This window comes from Arachis stenosperma, chromosome 6 (assembly GCF_014773155.1).
Source record: "Arachis stenosperma cultivar V10309 chromosome 6, arast.V10309.gnm1.PFL2, whole genome shotgun sequence".
Taxonomy (NCBI): Eukaryota; Viridiplantae; Streptophyta; class Magnoliopsida; order Fabales; family Fabaceae; genus Arachis; species Arachis stenosperma.
In genome coordinates this window covers 141,286,393-141,305,062 of record NC_080382.1, presented here as the reverse complement: position 1 = coordinate 141,305,062, position 18,670 = coordinate 141,286,393, and the positions used below count along the sequence as shown (strand labels likewise).

General features: G+C 34.0%; 1 long non-coding RNA gene across 3 annotated transcripts; it reads right to left on the bottom strand.

The window, feature by feature from the left end:
• Positions 1 to 16,447: 16,447 nt before the first annotated feature.
• Positions 16,448 to 18,070, bottom strand: LOC130936008 (uncharacterized). 3 transcript variants are annotated; one of them, XR_009068025.1, is made up of 4 exons: positions 17,812 to 18,070; positions 17,605 to 17,714; positions 17,299 to 17,485; positions 16,448 to 16,874 (listed from the first exon to the last, which is right to left on the bottom strand). It is a non-coding gene; the product is annotated as an uncharacterized LOC130936008 (long non-coding RNA). The 3 variants fall into 3 exon arrangements; XR_009068026.1 differs by having other exon boundaries at positions 17,605 to 17,718; positions 17,812 to 18,034; XR_009068024.1 differs by having other exon boundaries at positions 17,605 to 18,030.
• Positions 18,071 to 18,670: the final 600 nt, after the last annotated feature.

The following is an 18,670-nucleotide window of genomic DNA, read 5'->3' as shown; positions in this document are numbered from 1 at the left end:
TGACCACAAAGTACAATTACATGGAATACATGTTAAAAAAATATATGTTCTAGGATTTAACAAAGGCACCAAAGGCACTGTCATATTATTAAATAAAAAATTAATCATAACATAATAATAAAATTATAAGTAATAAAAAATTATAATGTAAAATAGTATTAAATAAAAGAATACTAAAAAAATAATAAAAAAATATAGATTTTACTTTTGTAATTCTATTTTAGTTTGGCTTTATAAAATTTGTTATTATAATGTTTGTGTACTATTCATTATTATAATTTTTTATAATATAAATGATTGATCTTATTAGAAAGGTAAATTAAATAAAAAATAAAATTGTATAAAATTATAATTTAAAATAATACTAAAAATAAGAATAGGAACCGTACTATAAAAAGACCTTGCAAAAAGTATTTAAAAAAAAAAACAAAACTAACGTTCTTATGTATATACTTAAAAAAAATAGGATAATAAAAAAAATCAATTTTACAAGCATAATATAAATTATTAATTCTATTAGATAGAGCAAATTAAATAAAAAATTAACCACAAATAATAATAATAATAATAATAATAATAAATTATAATGTATTAAAAAAAGTACAAAAAATATTAAAAAAATATTATATAAAAATATACTAAAAATATAAAAAATTAAACATAGTTAAAAAAATAGCATTATAATTTAATATTATGTCTTTGTTAATAATTATTTATTTAAATATAATTTTAACTACTATTATCTAAATAATATTCATTTTATCGAAATCAATTTGTATAGAATTAACAACATAAATTATATTACCACAAACTCACTTTTATTTAAAATTAATTTTATAAAACTAAATTTATTTAAATTTTAATTTGACAAATGTTAATCCAACCACACATCTAATTCGGTGATCTAGTAAAAAGAATAAAAATTAAAAAAAATCTGAATGAACATTTTCAAGTTTAGAAGAAGAGTTAAGATAAACTTATTTTACTATTGGGTGATTGACTCTTTTAAACCAAAAACAGTAGAATTTTGAACCATTATAAACTAACCAAAGTATGAACCAGTTGCATGCTAAGCGTGAATTCTTGCGGGGAGGGATGTAATCGGTTTGATTTAGTTTGGTTTTAGACCAAAAATCAATCGAACCGACCTGATCGGTTCTACAATGATACCAGCCATTTGGTTGGCTGTTGTTTGAACAATCGAACCGAATCAAACCAACAGTAATTTGATTCGGTCAGTTTTTTCGGTTTTTTTATACCTAATAATCAGAATTTAAATTCCAATAAAATGAAGTTTAAAACCTTCAATAAACTAGAATAACAAGAGTATATCACATCCAAATTCAATACAAATTCAATTTAATTAAACATAAAACAAAGACAATTAAAAATGTCTAGCAAAATAACAAAAATAAACACATTTTAAACCGAAACAGTCAATGTAAAACAAACAAAAACCAAACAGCCACCATACTTAATCTGAATCCACACCAGACTCATCATCATCTTCTCCAGTTGGTGCAATTTCTATAAAAATAAAACAAAAAAATCAATATAGATTATAAACATAATATAAATTATAAATTATAAACATAAACCATGAAAGTAATTACAAATTTTTTTTTGGCTGTTCATTGCTTGTTGGCTGCAAATATATAAACATAACAATGAAAAATTAGTATTTTAACTCATCAACAGCACCAAAAGTATTGTTTCCAGCAACAAATTTAGCATTCAAACTTGTGAAAAAATATTGTTTCCAACATTTAAGCCACAACAACAAATTGTGAAACATATTAATTATATGCAGCCATATACATGCAGACATATAAAATCACGTGAAACATATATGCAGCCAAATTAAACCACAACAACAAATTGTGAAACATATATATGCAGCCAATTTAAGCCACAACAACAAATTGTGAAACATATTAATTATAAGTCATGTGAAAACAAAGAAAAGTCATGTAAAATAGTTTGTGTGTGAGAGAGAATTATGTGCAGAGTATAGAATTATTAATTATAATGCAGTTGTTGAAGCATAAAAGATAAATTTGCAGGTGCTATCCACATCAAGAATTTTCAATCAATCTAAGCCATTTACATTTTTAAAGTATATCTGAAAGGCTTAAAATAGTAGAATCAAATGTTCCAATAAAATACAACGGAACATCTGAACATCTTCCTAAACATAAAAAAAGAAGAATTTTCTGAACATCTTCCTAAACATAAAAAAAAAAAGAAGAATAAGGGAAAAAAAACTAACCTTTTTAAATTTGTATTCCCTCAAAAAAGTATTTGGTCAAGTTATGATAGCTGAACATAAAAAAAAGAATAAAATAAGACTAAAAAAATAAGGAAAAAATTATAAATTAATAGTAGGGTTAGAAGACTACTAGTCAGACTTTTTCGAACCCTCCTGCAAACAAATCGCATTTGTCAGCTTTATACTCGGCACCAAAATCTCGTAATGTCGACAGAAGAGCGTATGAATAGCTGTGAGGGAATTAGCCTACAAAAATATGAATCATTTTCTACATTACTCTGTGTTCATCTAACATGTTCAAGTCCCTACTCCTTTAAAAACTGCTAAACATACTTCTCTTAACACTCACTCGATGATTACTAGAGATAAAGCTGGGATTTCAAAACAAAAAATATGCAATTCTGCTTACCTTGATATTGACTTAACAGAGGAAATTCCTAAAACCGTCGAACAGGCTGTTAATTGCCCACACTGGTTCAAGGCAATGTAGGAGGAGTATGATGTTTTGATACACATGGACTCTTGTTGATCCTCCATCCAATGTACCATCATTGGTTGCAAATGGGTGTTTGCAATCAAAAGAGCTCTTGATAATTCTATAATTAGATACAAAGCAAGGCTTGTAGGAAAGGGCTTTCATCAATCGGAAGGGATTGACTATAATCAGATTTTTAGCCCTGTGATTAGGCCCTCTACTATTAGATTAGTTTTGACCAAGGTTCTTGAGAACCAGACCGGTCATCAAACCCATGATGTTTCCAGAATTCAAGAGAAAGAGGAGATTCCATTAAGATTACACAACAACTCAGCAACACATCACTAATCAATAATCATAATACATTCAAAATCAATAATTAGTAAATTAAAATCACAAGTTCAAAGATAGTCTTAATTCTTGATCTAATTTTAATCATTTATTTTAATCTAAAAATGCTATTGTGGGGCAAAATCCGTACCTATGTAATTCTATATCATCATGCAACCAACACATCAAAACAATTGAGAAGAAGAAAAACAATGTAGCTATTCCTGTAGTAGCAATGTAGCATTAGTTGTTGGGGTTTTGGTGCTTCTAATAATTTCTGCAGCAGCTATAATCTTCTTAGTTACCACAGTCCACGGAGCCACTGACAGCAGGACGACGGCGGCGAGATGACGAAGACACGACGGTGCAGCAGCTGGAAGCCTCGAACACGAACAGCGAAGTCACCGGCGAATGGACAACGTGCCGAGCCCGAGCTAGAAGAGGTCTGGCCATATGGATTTGGGACAGGGGAAGGAGGAGGCCGCGGAGACACCGACAACCACGGACGGCGGCGACGGTTTTGTTGACAAGGCTGGGCTTTTGGTTTGAGACCCTTAGGGCTTGCTGGTGAGTGTGTTTGTCGGAGGAGGGGTGTTTGGTGTGTATTGGGGTGGGGGGGTAACCGGGTGAGGACTCGCATGGGTTGGGGGATTTTGGTTTTTTTTTTTAACAGCAACGTATACGACGCCGTTTCACATGAACCGGTCGGTTTCCGGTACGGTCCAACCAGCCAGTTACCGGTCTGTTCACCAGTTTTTCAGCGGTTTGAGAATCAACGGTTTTAAGAAGAGGACCGGACCATTTTCTATGCCGGTTCCCGGTTGATTAAATAGGCAAATTATTTTTTCAATGAATAAAAAAGAGCAACTAATTATGGAAGAGAAAAAGAACATGAATATATGATTACATGAAATGAAATGAGAAAACAATTGAACTGATAAGAAGAAATTGTGATAATATACTATGCCATTGGTTTTGACCATCGCATTGTGCCACTGCCACTGTTCTACCACTCTCACAATATATATATATATATATATATATATATATATATATATATATATATATATATATATATATATATATTATAAAAAAAACAAATCAACAAACAACAACAACAACAACAAAGCCTTGTCCCACTAAGTGGGGTCGGCTACATGAATCAAACGACGCCATTGTGCTCTGTCATGTATCATGTCTACAGAGAGACCGTTTACATGTAGATCTCGTTTGACCACCTCACGGATGGTCTTCTTAGGTCTTCCTCTGCCTTTCGCTCTTTGTCCATCTTCCATCTCATCCACCCTCCTGACTGGATGTTCTATCGGTCTTCTTCCCACATGTCCAAACCACCTGAGACGCGATTCAACCATCTTTTCCACAATGGGTGCTACTCCAACTCTCTCCCTTATATCTTCATTCCTTATTTTATCCAATCGCGTATGACCACTCATCCATCTCAACATCTTCATCTCTGTCACACTCAGCTTATGTTCGTACTCCCCTTTAGCCGCCCAACACTCCGTACCATACAGCATAGCCGGTCTTATAGCGGTGCGATAGAATTTACCTTTAAGTTTTAAAGGCACTTTTTTGTCGCATATAAAACCAGATGCACTCCGCCCATTTGACCAACCTGCTTGGATCCTATGATTTACATCCTGTTCAATCTCTCCATTATCCTGTATGATGCACCCAAGATACTTAAAACTTTTAACTTTTCGTAGGATGTTTTCTCCAATCTTCACCTCTATATTGGAGTTTTCCCTTCTCAGACTGAATTTACATTCCATATATTCCGTCTTGTTACGGCTTATGCGCAGACCATACACTTCTAGAGCTTCTCTCCATAACTCCAACTTCTTATTTAGGTCTTCCCTTGACTCTCCCATAAGGACGATATCATCGGCAAAAAGCATGCACCATGGCACAGGCTCTTGGATGTGCTCTGTGAGTACTTCCAAGACTAATGTGAAAAGGTATGGACTTAAGGATGATCCCTGGTGTAATCCTATACCAATAGGGAATTCCTCTGTCACACCACCTTGAGTCTTCACACTAGTTGTGGCCCCATCATACATGTCTTTGATTGCCCGAATATATGTGATCCTTACTCTCCTCTTTTCTAAAACCTTCCATAAGACCTCCCTTGGTACCCTATCATACGCTTTTTCCAAATCAATAAACACCATGTGCAGATCCCTTTTATTACTACGATACCTCTCCATCATCCTTCTTAATAGGTATATCGCTTCAGTGGTAGATCTGCCTGGCATAAATCCAAATTGGTTCTCTGTTACTTGTGTCTCTTTCTCAACCTCCGTTCTATCACCCTTTCCCATAACTTCATAGTATGACTCATAAGCTTAATCCCTCTATAGTTTCCGCAACTTTGTATATCCCCCTTATTCTTGTAGATAGGTACCAAGGTGCTCTTTCTCCACTCATCAGGCATCTTCTTTGACCTTAAAATCTCATTAAAAAGCTTGGTTAACCAGTTGATGCCTTTTCCTCCAAGACCCTTCCAAACCTCAATCGGGATATTATCAGGTCCTACTGCCCTGCCATTTTTCATCTGCTTTAGAGCCTCTTTTACCTCGAAGTCTCGAATCCTTCGATAGTAGTCAAAGTTTTGATCTTCTTCCCTTGTGCATAATCGACCAAGGCTCGGAAGATGGTGCAAGCAGTTCCGATAAAATCGCATAATGCCTGCAGGCTTCCTATACTGGTCTTCCTTGTTCTCGTGATAATAAACAACCTTCATCTCTGCACTCAGGTTGTCTTGGAAACTACATGAAGGAAACAAGTTGAAGTGTATACTAATCTCGCCAGGAATGTTCTTATTTCGGAAGAAGAGCCAGTAAACAGTCTGGAGAAACTGAATCTTTCTGCTGGTGTCCCAAAGCAACACGGGATCTAGTGCCCATTTGCTTATTAACTTGGTGCGGCTACTGAATGAAAATAATCACTTTAAGATAAGGAAAAAGAAAAAAAGAAAAACACTGATAAAAGGGAAAAGAAATTATACTGCTGTTGTATGGCGAAGTCAAGTTGAGCTATACACTGGTCTTGAACCTCACAACTCATCCCCTGATGACCCCGGTGTACCACTTCAAAGATGATCGTCCTCAGCGATTTGAGATCCTCTAGTTGCATTCTTTCCATTCCCATTCTACGCTGGATTTGAGGAAGAGTCAGCTGAACATGAAATTGTCCATGGCCAAGTGATTGGACTTTGATGCGCGACATGCTTAACCTTCCATGGAAACCGTCCCGTAGATGCAACCTTTTCAACTCTTCAAAAATAGACCTAAATATTGCTATAAACTCAACTTTGATGAATGCCCACCAGCGGTATGGATCTTCTCTCGACTCATATTTAGCTTCCACCCAATCCCCTAAACTAACACTACCTGGGTCTCCCATGATGCCTTTTCTTCACAAGTCAAAGAAAACTGAACTTATATCAAAATTATATTCAGCAAAATTCAGAATTACAGGACTCTATTTCTTTATGCAAAATTCAATCAAATACAGTCAGCTTCCTATTATTTCTTTAAGCTCATCTTTTGGTTTCAATGTAGTCACTAGTCAGAGAACTCTATTCATAGTTCTATACTTCTATTCTAGCAAAAATCAGGTATTGTCAATCAATATTAGTACCAAAAGGTTTAAGGAAAAAACCGAATAATTCTCAAAATTTATTGTTTGCTTTGCTTGAATCTTGGTTTGGCACATCTTTAAGTTCTTTAGAGGCAACTGTACAAAAATATAAAATGCTCTTCTATCAAAATCTTTACCTATATTTTACCTCAAGCAAATCACCATATGTGCACAACGATGCCTAATGAATATCGGGGGGCAAGACAATAATATATATAGAGGCACGGGTGCAAGGTTTGACAAACACTTAAATCTCAAGCAGCATTCTCAAACGCAATTGAAATTGCATACACAGTAATTAGATTCTTGCAGTGTTGATGAAGAAGGGCTATGACATGCATGATTGCAGAAACAGGAACGAAAAGAATTTAAATTTAACCATGATCCCCAATTTAAATTTGAAATTTCAATACGCGCACACCTTCAGATAGAAACGGTTCTTAATTGAGATTTGATTCACAATTGTTGAAGTAAGCAAACCCTATAATAATTACATGAGAAAAAGTTAACAAAATAACAATAAATTAATTGAAAAACTGAAGAATCCAGTGCGGCAGAGAGAGTAGAGAAGGATTGAGATTTGAAACGACCAGAAAAGGAATGGTTACTGAAGAACTCACCGACCAGCCGACGACAAGAAAAGGATCGCAACGGTGAGGTTGAGACGTTGTCTGGTCTGACACAGCTAGCACCGAATGTTTGTTTAAATTGAAGTAATCCCAAATACAGGCCTAACATAATTTTTAACCAGGAAGACAAAAGCGGAAAGCATTATTGATTACAGAAGGAAAAAGAAAGCAAAACCAAGGTTCTGAAAACCGAACCAGTCATCGAACCGCTCTGGGTACTGGTTCACTGGTTCATAGGTTCAACCGGTTTGACCGTGGTTGAACTGTAAAAACCGTTTTATAATAAAATAATAATTAAAATATAAATAAGCACATGAAAATATAATTATAGTCTAATCTAAACTTTAAAATATCATTCAAATTAAAAGTACTACGTAAACCAAATGTTATAATCTCATTCAAATACAAATTCAAAGTTCAAAAGTCAACAAACAACCAATCAAACATAACATAGCAGCATCAAAACGATCCAAGTTTGTCATCAATCATCAAAATCCTCCATAATTTGCTGCAGATTTGCCTCATTGAATTGTCACAAGGGCAAATAAATAAATGGAGATGCTCAACAACAATGAAACCTTCATTTCCACTACATTAATTATTCTTACAAAATTCAAAACTAGTGGTATAATTTCTTATAAAAGAAATGTCACAAGTGCAATAATAAATGGAGATGCTCAACAACAACTGGCACACAATTAAAAAAGAAGACTCAATGAATTGAAGAACTGAACATAATATAATGTAGCCATTCTTATCTTTAATTTGTCGATCCAACCACAATTTTAATTTTCTCTTAGTCCTCACTCTGTTCTACACTGAGAAAATGAGAAGCATTATTTCAAAACTTGTTCTTATTATTTTTGTAACTGTAACACTTGATCATCATGTTGTGGAATGCCGCACTCTTAACACTCTGAACAAGTACAACATCTCAGGTTCAAAAAATTCTTTGTTCACAAAATCATCACAAAATCAGTTCATATTTCATCACAGTTTCATGACTTTCATCACAGTTCACAGAGTTCACAGTTTCATGACTTTCATCACAGTCTAGCAGTTCACAGTGTCACAAAATCAAGGATCACAAAACCATGTCACAAAATCAGAGTTTACAAGATCAGACTTCACAAAATCATGTCACAGAATCAGAGTTAACAAAATCAGATTTCACAAAATCATGTCACAGAATCAGAGTTAACAAAATGAGTTCAGAAAATCAAAGTTCACAGTTTCAAAATCAGAGTTCATCACAGTATTCACACTTCACAGTATTCAGATTTCAGAGTTCATCACAGTTTTCAGAGTTCATCAAAGTATCACAGTATCACAGTATTCAGAGTTCATCACAGCTACTCAATGAACAATAATAAGTTCATAACTAAAATTTCAATTACCTGGAACTCGAAGGCTTTCTCTCAGAGCTCGAAAGGAACCTTCAGGCTTCAACGCGGAGTCGAGTGGTGATGGAGAGTGGGAGAGTGGGAGACAGACAGCGACGCCGACTCGAGTGGTGACGGAGCTCACTTCGCGGCGGAGCTCACTGCGCGACGGAGCTCACTGCCGTGTGCCCGTGTGCGCCGGTGAGATCGTGATGGGTGATGGCGTTCTCTCCTTCTCTCTGAAGTCTGAACCTTGATGAACGATGAGAATGGTGATTGGTGAAGCTGAACTGTGAAATGGGAAGGGCGAAGGCATTACCGCACTAGGGATTCAGATTTGAGATCTCACTTTCAGAAAATCAGAAGAGAGAAAGAGAACAGAGAAGAAGAAGCAAGGTTGCGAAAACCGAACCGGTCATTAAACCGGTCAAGTAACTGGTTTAATGGTTCAATGGTTCAACCGGGGTCGAACCGTGGTCAGACCGATTTAATTAAATATACAATAAAATTATTAAAAATTTAATATATAATTAAAATAATTAACATAAATAATAATTAGCATAAATAATTAAATATTAAAAAAATTTAATTTCTAATTAATTCTCAGATTCTAATAAAATGATCAATATAAATACCCAGAATAATCACTCCCAATCCAAATACATACAACTATACAAGCCAGAAAATCCAAAAGCATAAGAAAATTCAGCAACTCAACCATAAGAAATTAAAATTCAGATACACTCACAATCCAAGGACACTCACAATTCAAGTTCAGCAAATCACACCCCCAATAACCCTAACTTAGAAAAAAAACACAAAAGAACAGCAACTCAATCATCAGAGAACAGCAACTCAATAATCACAGTAACTCAGAATCAATAAAACAAAATGAACAAACATAAATGGAAGCAAACATAGATTTCAGTCGTGCATACTCATAATCATAAACATTATTCGGTTCTAGAATCATACAAAAACAAAAACTCAGAATAATAAAACCCAGAGATAGAGACAGAGAGGTTGGAACGAAACTCAACTGCTAGCAAAGGAGAAACGGTGAGACAGAAACAGAGACGAGGGAGGAATGGTGAGACAGAGACAGAGACCAAGACGATGGAGGAACGAAACTCATTTGCCGGGGAGGGTAGAACGGCGAGATAGAGACGAGGACATGATTCAAACTGACAGCTCCTCGATCTGCAAGTCTACAACCACGACGACGATGTAGAGAAGAGTAGAAGACGGCAACGAGCTTCGACATGCAAGTACATAGGCGACGGCATGGAGAAGAAGATCGACGGCCAAGGACTTCGATCTGACCTTCTGTCCGTCACTGCTGGCGCGACGGCACCCTTTGGCTGACGAGAAGAGTTCGGCGGCAACGGAGGCGGTGGCTGCTGCTGCTGGTTGCTGAGAGATAGAGGGATAGTAGGTTAGGGTTCCGTTTAAGTGCGAGGGAAGGTAAGAATGGTGGTCAGCTTTCCGGACGATGGGTCGCCAGAGACTGCTGTTGTTGGCTGAGAGCGAGACGAGGAGGAGACGAGGAGGCAGGGGCTGCTGGCGCCTGGCTGAGAGAGAGAGGGGGAAGTAGCACCGTAGTGGGTTAGGGATTTGGGTGAGTGAGACTGATGAGAGGGAGGGAGAAGGGATGCCGTGGTGGTTGCTGGGAGCTGATGTTGGCGGCGGTGTTTCTCTCAAAGGTTAGGCTGAGGCAAATTAGGGATTTGGTTGGAATGTGAGAGTGAGACAGAAGGGAGAGGGTCAGGTGTGTTGGGGGGGGTGGGGTTTTTACGTTTTTTTTTTTTTTTTTTGTGAGAGAACCGGTTTTTGACCCGGCCGGTTCATCCGGTTCACCGGTTAACCACCGGTTCGGCCGGTTTTTAAACCGGTTTTTTGCAAGACGGTTTTGCGTATCAACCGGACCGACTATAAGATCGGTTCCCGGTTTTTCCGGTCGAACCGGCCGGTCCGGTCCGGTTTTCAGAACCATGAGAAGAAGACTACCCTCACTCCCTCAGCGTTGCCGTTCATCACATTGTTTTAGCCATTTAGGGTTAAGCTTTTCCAGAGCTCCAAACGGCAGCGTTTTGCTGCTGTACTCAAAAACCGGCCGGATAACGGTTCGGTTCGACCGACCGGTTACTGGCCGGTTCACCGATTTAATTCCGGTTCTCAAATTTCACGGTTTTTCTCATTGTCCGAACCGTTTTGGCTTCCGGTTCACAGTTCGACCGGTTCGACCGGTCGGTTTGAACCGGTTTTCAGAACATTGGGGGAGGGGGTTACTGAATGCTAAACGGCGCGTTTTGAGTGTTTTTGGACAAAGCAAAAAACCGGCCGGGTCCCGGTTCGGTTCGGCTGACCGGTTACCGGCCGATTTAGCGGTTCAACAACGGTTTTTATTTTTTCTGGTTTTAGCATAAAATCGAATCGTAATTCTCACCGGTTCGACTGGGCGGTTCGAACCGGTTTTCAGAACATTGCACATAAGAAAACATATAAAAATAAATAAATAAGCACCTTTTTTTGTTCTATTCCTTTGATTTTGCACACCAGTTCATATAGTTCCCTTATGTTCGCCTAAAATTTATGAGAGAAACAAAAATGCAATAATCAGAACTACGTTGGTCTAACATTTCAATTATCACATTATGCCAAGTTAGAACCAAAGTAGAACGATTTGCGAGTTGCGAGGGACCGAGGGTGGTGGTAGGTGCGACTTGCAAGGGTGGTGCCAACCTGCTGGGCGCTGGGCGCTGGCTGTGTGATGCAATGCTGGGCTGCTCTGTCCGCGAGGAGGTCCTAGGTGGGAGCAATGGAAGTGCTGCGCTGGGAAGAAGGTCGGCGGTGGTTGCGAGGTGGTGGGAGGAGGTATCTCACCGATGATCGGAGGTGCAGAGAGCGAGGCTGTGAGACCTAGGGAGTAGGGAGATAAGGGCTAGGGTTGTTTCGGAGTAGGGCTTGGGGGAATGGCCGAATGGGGGTTACTGGGTTAGGTTTAGGTTTCGTTCATTTTGGGGGATTGTTTTTTTTTTTACCGTACGGTTCGGTTCGGTTGGGGTTTTCATTATCAGAACCGAAAACCGAACCGAACCGAACTAAAAACAGCAAAACATATTTTTTGATTTTTTTGATTCGGTTGATCGGTTTAATTCGGTCCAGATAGGTTTTGAACACCCCTAGTTAGGGCGGTCGAGTATTTTCTTTTTTCTTTTTTTTTAACCCAAAACGAGAACCGGCTGGTTATACAAATTCGCTGATTCTCCAATTTTTATCAAAATCAGACGGTTTAACCCGATTCTTTTTGGTTCTATTTCTTATTCGGTCAAAATGATCAACTGGAGCGACCAAGTAATCGGCTCATTGATTTTTTGTCGAACCAACCAGTTCGGTCAGATTCTTACAATTATAAAAACAATTAGATTTTACATAATTATAAAAAAATATAACTTAATTAAAAAAATCATATACAAACAATATTTTTCAGAAAATGGAATCATAATTAATAAAAATATTCCACGTTTTATTTTCTCATTAAAAAATAGGTATTTGATAATTTCATGTCATTAAGAGAATAAAAAATGAGATATTTTAAATTATACAAATAATTTATACTATATTGTTATATCAATAGAAAAATTAGATAATAATTAAAATTTAAGAAATTATTACCTTTTTATATTTTTTAATTTTTTTTTTGTTGTCCACGGTATTTCCCAATTCGACAGGTCAATGACTAATCCATCACGGATCTGACCTCTATTTTTAGGATCACTCGACCAACCTAAATTAATTTATATTTTTTTAATCTAATACAGAATTTTAAGAAATTATTACATTTTTGAATGATAAAATAAAACCTGAATTTTTTTTATTTTATTATTCTCCACTGCTAGATTCTCCCTTAATCACTTTTTTATTCTCCACCGCTAGGTTTTTTATATTTATTAACATCCACAGTAGGTTTTTAGTTTTTTATTTTTTATTTTTAACGTGAATCGCTTGGTATTTTACTATTTTTCTTGTCAAAAGTCTTCTATAAATAATTTATTCTTAAAAGTAATAGTTTCTTAAATTTTTGTATTAGATTAAAAAATTATAAAAAAGTAATAGTTTCTTAACTTTCAATTATAATCTAATTTTTTTTATTAATATAACAATATAGTATAAATTATTTGTATAATTTAAAATATCTCATTTTTTATTCTCTTATTACATGAAATTACAAAATATATATTTTTTTGAATGAGAAAACAAAACGTGAACATTTTTATTAATTATGATTTTATTTTTTTTAAAATGTTGTTTGTATATATTTTTTAATTATGTTATATTTTTTATAATTATGTAAAATCTAATTATTTTAATTTATTTATAAGGTATATTTTAATAAAAATTAAAGAAAATGGTGGCTATAAATACAATTATTATTAAATATATTCTCTTTTATAAATTCAATGACCATATTAAATGGATTGTTTGTATATCATTTATTACTCACATTTAATCACATTATTTAAATTAATCACAATTATTTACTTACATTTAATGGCAATAAATACATTTTCTAGTGGATGTATTTTGATGAGAATGAGATTTTTATGCGAGAATGCATTTATAGCCATTAAATTAATTTTAATAGTTAAAAAATACACTTATACTACACATACAAATTTTTTTTATTTACAAGTCTTATAAGTTGGGTCAAACTCAACAAAAGTTACACTCACCCACAAAAGCGTGTGAACACACACATTACGTTTTCAAAACGCTCATTTACCATTATGAACGACTCTTCTTCTTTTTTCTCGATGAAAACCACAACTGTCATTTTTTCTTCGCGTTCCTCCTCCTCCTCCTTTTCTTCCTTCTTCTTCTTCTTTTTTGGTGTTTCTCTTCGTTTTTCTTCGCGTGTTTCATCTTCATCGTTGTGTTTCTCTTTCTTCTTCTTTTGATTTTGCAGCATTATGTATTTTTTCTTCTCTGTTTAATTTTTTCTTCCCAAAAAGAATTATGAGAATATGAAATAAGAATATAGAAATACACCCAAATATCTTTGTTTTACACCCAAATATCTTCGTGTTACACCCAAATATCTTCGTTTTACACCTAAATTTGCTGCAAATATAAAAATGAGTTATGCTACGTGTACACTAAAATCAACCACCAAAGTCAGCCACCAGTATAAAATACATACTGGAATACAAATATACATTGAAAATAAATTAAAGCACACATGTATTTATATATAAATACATTGGTGGCTGATTTTAGTGTACAAATAGCATTTTTGTACAGAAAAATGTTTCTTCTAATGCTGCATTTTTTTTTCTTCTTCTTCTTTTCCTTATTTCTTTCTTTCTCTTAGTTAAATGAATGTAAGTTCATCCTCTGTCAAGTAATTTTGCAGCATTATGTGTTTCTTTTTCTTCTTTGTTTGATTTTTTTATTTTTATTATTGTTAAAAGAGTAAAACAAGAAGAAATTTGAGAAGGTAAAACAAAAAAAAAAAGATGAATAAAAAAAAGAAGAAGAAGAAGATGATGATGATGATGAAAAAAAAAGAAGCAGTAGCAGAAGATGAGGAGGAGGAAGAGAAAGGGTTCTGAATTATGCAGAACTTATCAGAATAAAAATACAGCCAAATATCTTCATTTTACACCGAAATATCTTCGTGTTACTCCCAAATTTGCTGTAAATACAAAAATGAGTTATCCTACGTGTCACTAAAATCAGCCACCAAAGTCACCCACCAGTATAAAATACATAATGCAATACAAATATACATTGAAAATAAATTAAAGCACACATGTATTTATACACAAATACATTGGTGGCTGATTTTAGTGTACAAATAGCATTTTAGTGTACAAATTAAAGCACACATGTATTTCTTTCTTTCTTTTAGTTAAATGAATGTAAGTTCATCCTCTTTCAAGTAATTTTACAGCATTATGTGTTTCTTCTTCTTTTTTGTTTGATTTTTTTTTGTTTTTATTCTTGTTAATAGAGTAAAACAAGAATAAACTTGAGAAGGTAAAACAAAAAGGAAAAGATGAATAAGATAAAAAAAAGAATATGGTGATGATGATGAAAAAAAAAGCAGCAGCAGAAAGATGAGGAGGAGGAAGATGAAGAGTTTTGAATTATGCAGAACTTATCAGAATAAAAATACACCCAAATATTTTCGTTTTACACCCAAATTTGCTGCAAATACAGAAAAATATTTTCTCTAATGCTGTATTTTTTTCTTCTGAATTGAACCACACCTCAGCCACTTGATTGAATTAAAAAACAATAATCAATTTTGTTTTGGTTCAATTTACAATCTGAACTTGAATTATTCATTATATTCAACAACGAGATAACTGATGATGGAGGAGAAAGAGAAAAAGAAAGGAAGAGAAGAAAATCCAATGAAAAAAGAAGGAAGAAGAGGAGGAGGAGGAATAGATAGTGTTAATGACACGATAACGAAAAAGAAAAATAATGAAAAAAAAACGTGCAGTAACATGAAGAAGAAGAAGAACGTACGCGCGTTAATTGAAAAATCTGTTAAAGGAGGAACGTGAAAAGAGTAAGTGAATTTCATGACTTGTAAGACTTGTATAACAAAAAGACTTGTATGTGGAGATTATACTTTTTTCTGCAAGTATTAAGAATTCTAGGAGATACCTATTGGTTTAAATTATTCTGCGCGGTGATTTTATTGAAATTCCATAAATAAAAACAAGCACCTAACATGCCAATAATTGGTTCTATCATTTTTCGCTTTAAAATATGAAGAGATTTGTTTTTGTAATCAACCTCCTATAATTTGGACTCTCTTGGAATTATGAGATTTTGTTAGTTGAAGCTTAAAAACGATTATGAAATAGAGATAATTTAATTTCAGAATCTTTGCCTTTGTTTTATAGTATTTATGTCTACTATGATCTCCATAATTTTTTTAAGTTTTAAAAGTCAACCAAATATTTTATTCTTAAATTTATCTATCCATTTACTTATCAAGTCTAATTAATTATTCAAAAATTCAAATAGATATAATTTAAATTAACAATTTAATTTAATTTAATAAAAATAAACGTACTTGTTTTATTATACTCATATAGTTATGATTAATATTTTAATTTTCAAAACCAAATAAACATAACTGAAAAATAGAGTGCATGACCATATCGCTTATTCGAAAAACAGAATACATAACCAAAAAACTATTAGACAAACTGCATGTATTATCGGTAAAAAATATCTTGATAAATAATGTTCCTTTGTGTTTTTAGAAATAAAGATTTTTTATTTATATAAAAGTATCCATTAATGGTGCCTATCATAGTTTTCTTTTCTTCTTTTTTTTCTGCAAATATTAAGAATTCTAGGAGATACATATTGGTTTAAATATTAAGAATTCTAGGAGATACATATTGGTTTAAATGTTTCCACCCGGTGATTGCATTGAAATGCTCATTGAATCTGAGGAGAGTTTAAAGTTTATGGTTGGGTTCATTAACAAAAACAAGCAGCTAACATGGCAATGAATATTGGTTCTATCATTTTTCTCTTCTAAAATATGAAGAGATGTAATTTTGTAATCAACCTCATATAATTTCGAAACTTTTGCTTTCAATGCTGGGTTTATATGTTAGCTCTAGATGCTAATTTTGCAAAGAGTTCTTGATTAATACAAAATTTACAATTGAGTGAAAAGAGTAATAAAACATTATCTTGAATATGTACATGTTACAAAAGGATTCGGTACAAAACCAAAGATCATCAAGAAGGTACAATAGTATATATCACATCTAACATGTTCATTCCCTCTTTCATCTCCATCTCATGCATCTTATGACTTGTGATACCAATACAAGAGAGAGCTCTTGATGAACAATTTTAAAATAGGAAGGGGAAAAAAAAAGAAGAAACGGAGAACCTTTTAGCAACGAATGAATAACTGAGCAAATGCTATGGTTGGCTATAAATATTAAATCCCCTAAAGCATTTGAAATGTTAAATTAGCTTGAAGCAAAAGCTTGTCATTCCTCATGCTCTTGCCAGCTACAAACTGATATCAACACGTGTGTCTAAGCCTTCTTCCTTCTACATAGCGCGAATCGCAATTAAAACTGCAGAGATAACGATAAGTGTAAGCTACATTACATCTATGGTAATTGGGAAGAGATGCTGAACAAACATGGTGCTAAAAAGTAACAAGTTATTCAAATTCAAATTCTCATGAGCCATGGTTTACTATATGATATTTGGAAACTCCCCAATAATGACCAACAAAGTCAACTCAACAAAAGAGGGAAAGAATAAGCAGGAAGTGATGGCAACATGTGCAACCTTTTCCAACTAAGGAATCAACTATAACCTAGAGATTATATAGTAAACCCAACTTATCAGCAAGAAGGCCATTCAATTATCAAATTACTTAAATTCCAAAGTTGTAAAAAGGTTTTTATCACTAAGAAATTGAAGGACATGCAAGGACACTTGTGTCTATAATGATGTGGAACACACGCTTGCACAGAGATACAAACAACTTACCAATCAAGCAAAGGAGAACAACAATGGAAACTGTTATTCAAACTGGTTGACTGTATCGCATTTGGTATTGAGATCTTCGAATCTGTCTCTGAATAGCATCATACCATCCATAAAGTTGCTTGTCATAAGATTCATCAGAACTTTCAAGACAACTCTTACTTTTTTCAAAGGATGCCTTGTTGCCCTTCTTCAATTAGATAAAGAAGGAATTAGAGTATTAATGTATAAATTTTCTTTCTTTAATAGAAGTGCTACTGAAGTATGTTTCCATATCAGCAAAACAGCAAGATCAGGTTAAGAACAAACCTTTTTCAATTCGGTCATTGGAAGTAGCGCATTATCGGGTTATTTATGATTCAGCTTTCTATAACCATTGCTAGGTCACTTCAACACAGGTACGGATCCCATCGAACTTGCTACCTTAGGCATAAAGACAACACAATAGACGAGCTCAATGAATAGACCAAAATCTTTTTTACAACTAAAAATAAAAGGGGAAAAGAAACAACTCACCCGAAGCGGCTGAACTAGCACCGAATACTCAGGTGCCGAGGAATCAACACTAGCGATCGATCTATGAGGTGGAGAATAGACGGATCTGGCATGAAAAGGAGTTTTCCTGACCTTGGCGCCCACGAACTCCATGATTTCCAATGCAAGGCTAGGATTCAACATCAGAGAAGCTGGAGGAAGGCAGACAAAGAGGGTAAATTGGGAAATACGAGGGGACAAAATATAAAAGAAAAGGAGAACCTTTTCTTTCACAATAAAAATAATTTACTTTGATCTTTATTTTTTTGGTAGCGTTTTTTTTAGAGATAAAATATAGAGATATGAAGAACAAATATTTAAAAAGTATTTAAAGACAAAGACATGAATATTTAATATATTATTTCTAAGACAAGTTTTTAATTTTTATGTCTACTCCTTTATAAAGGATAATAATAAACAGCAATTTAAAAAGGTGGATAAAAATTTTTTTATGAATTTTTTTTTATTGATAGATATTTTTTATTATTTTACTGTTATCTCTTTTTATTTTTTCTAATTTAAACTTATTTTTTACATTGTTATTTTGAGAGAAGTATTCCTTCTTATTCTTCATGTTCTTTTTCTATCTCTACGTTCTTCTTCTTTCTTCGTTTTAGGTACTCTCTTCTTTTTTATAGAATTTTTTATTTGTCTGGATAATTCTTTTCTTTTTATGTTATAGTTATTACTTCAATACCATTTTTACATAGACCAATTCTTCTTGTAATCTCCTATACTTTTAGTACTCTTATTCTTTTATAAATTACTTTGTATTTGATGTGAAAAATTTGGAATCGTATCATTATTTTAGTAATTTCATATAATATTTTAGCTGTCTATA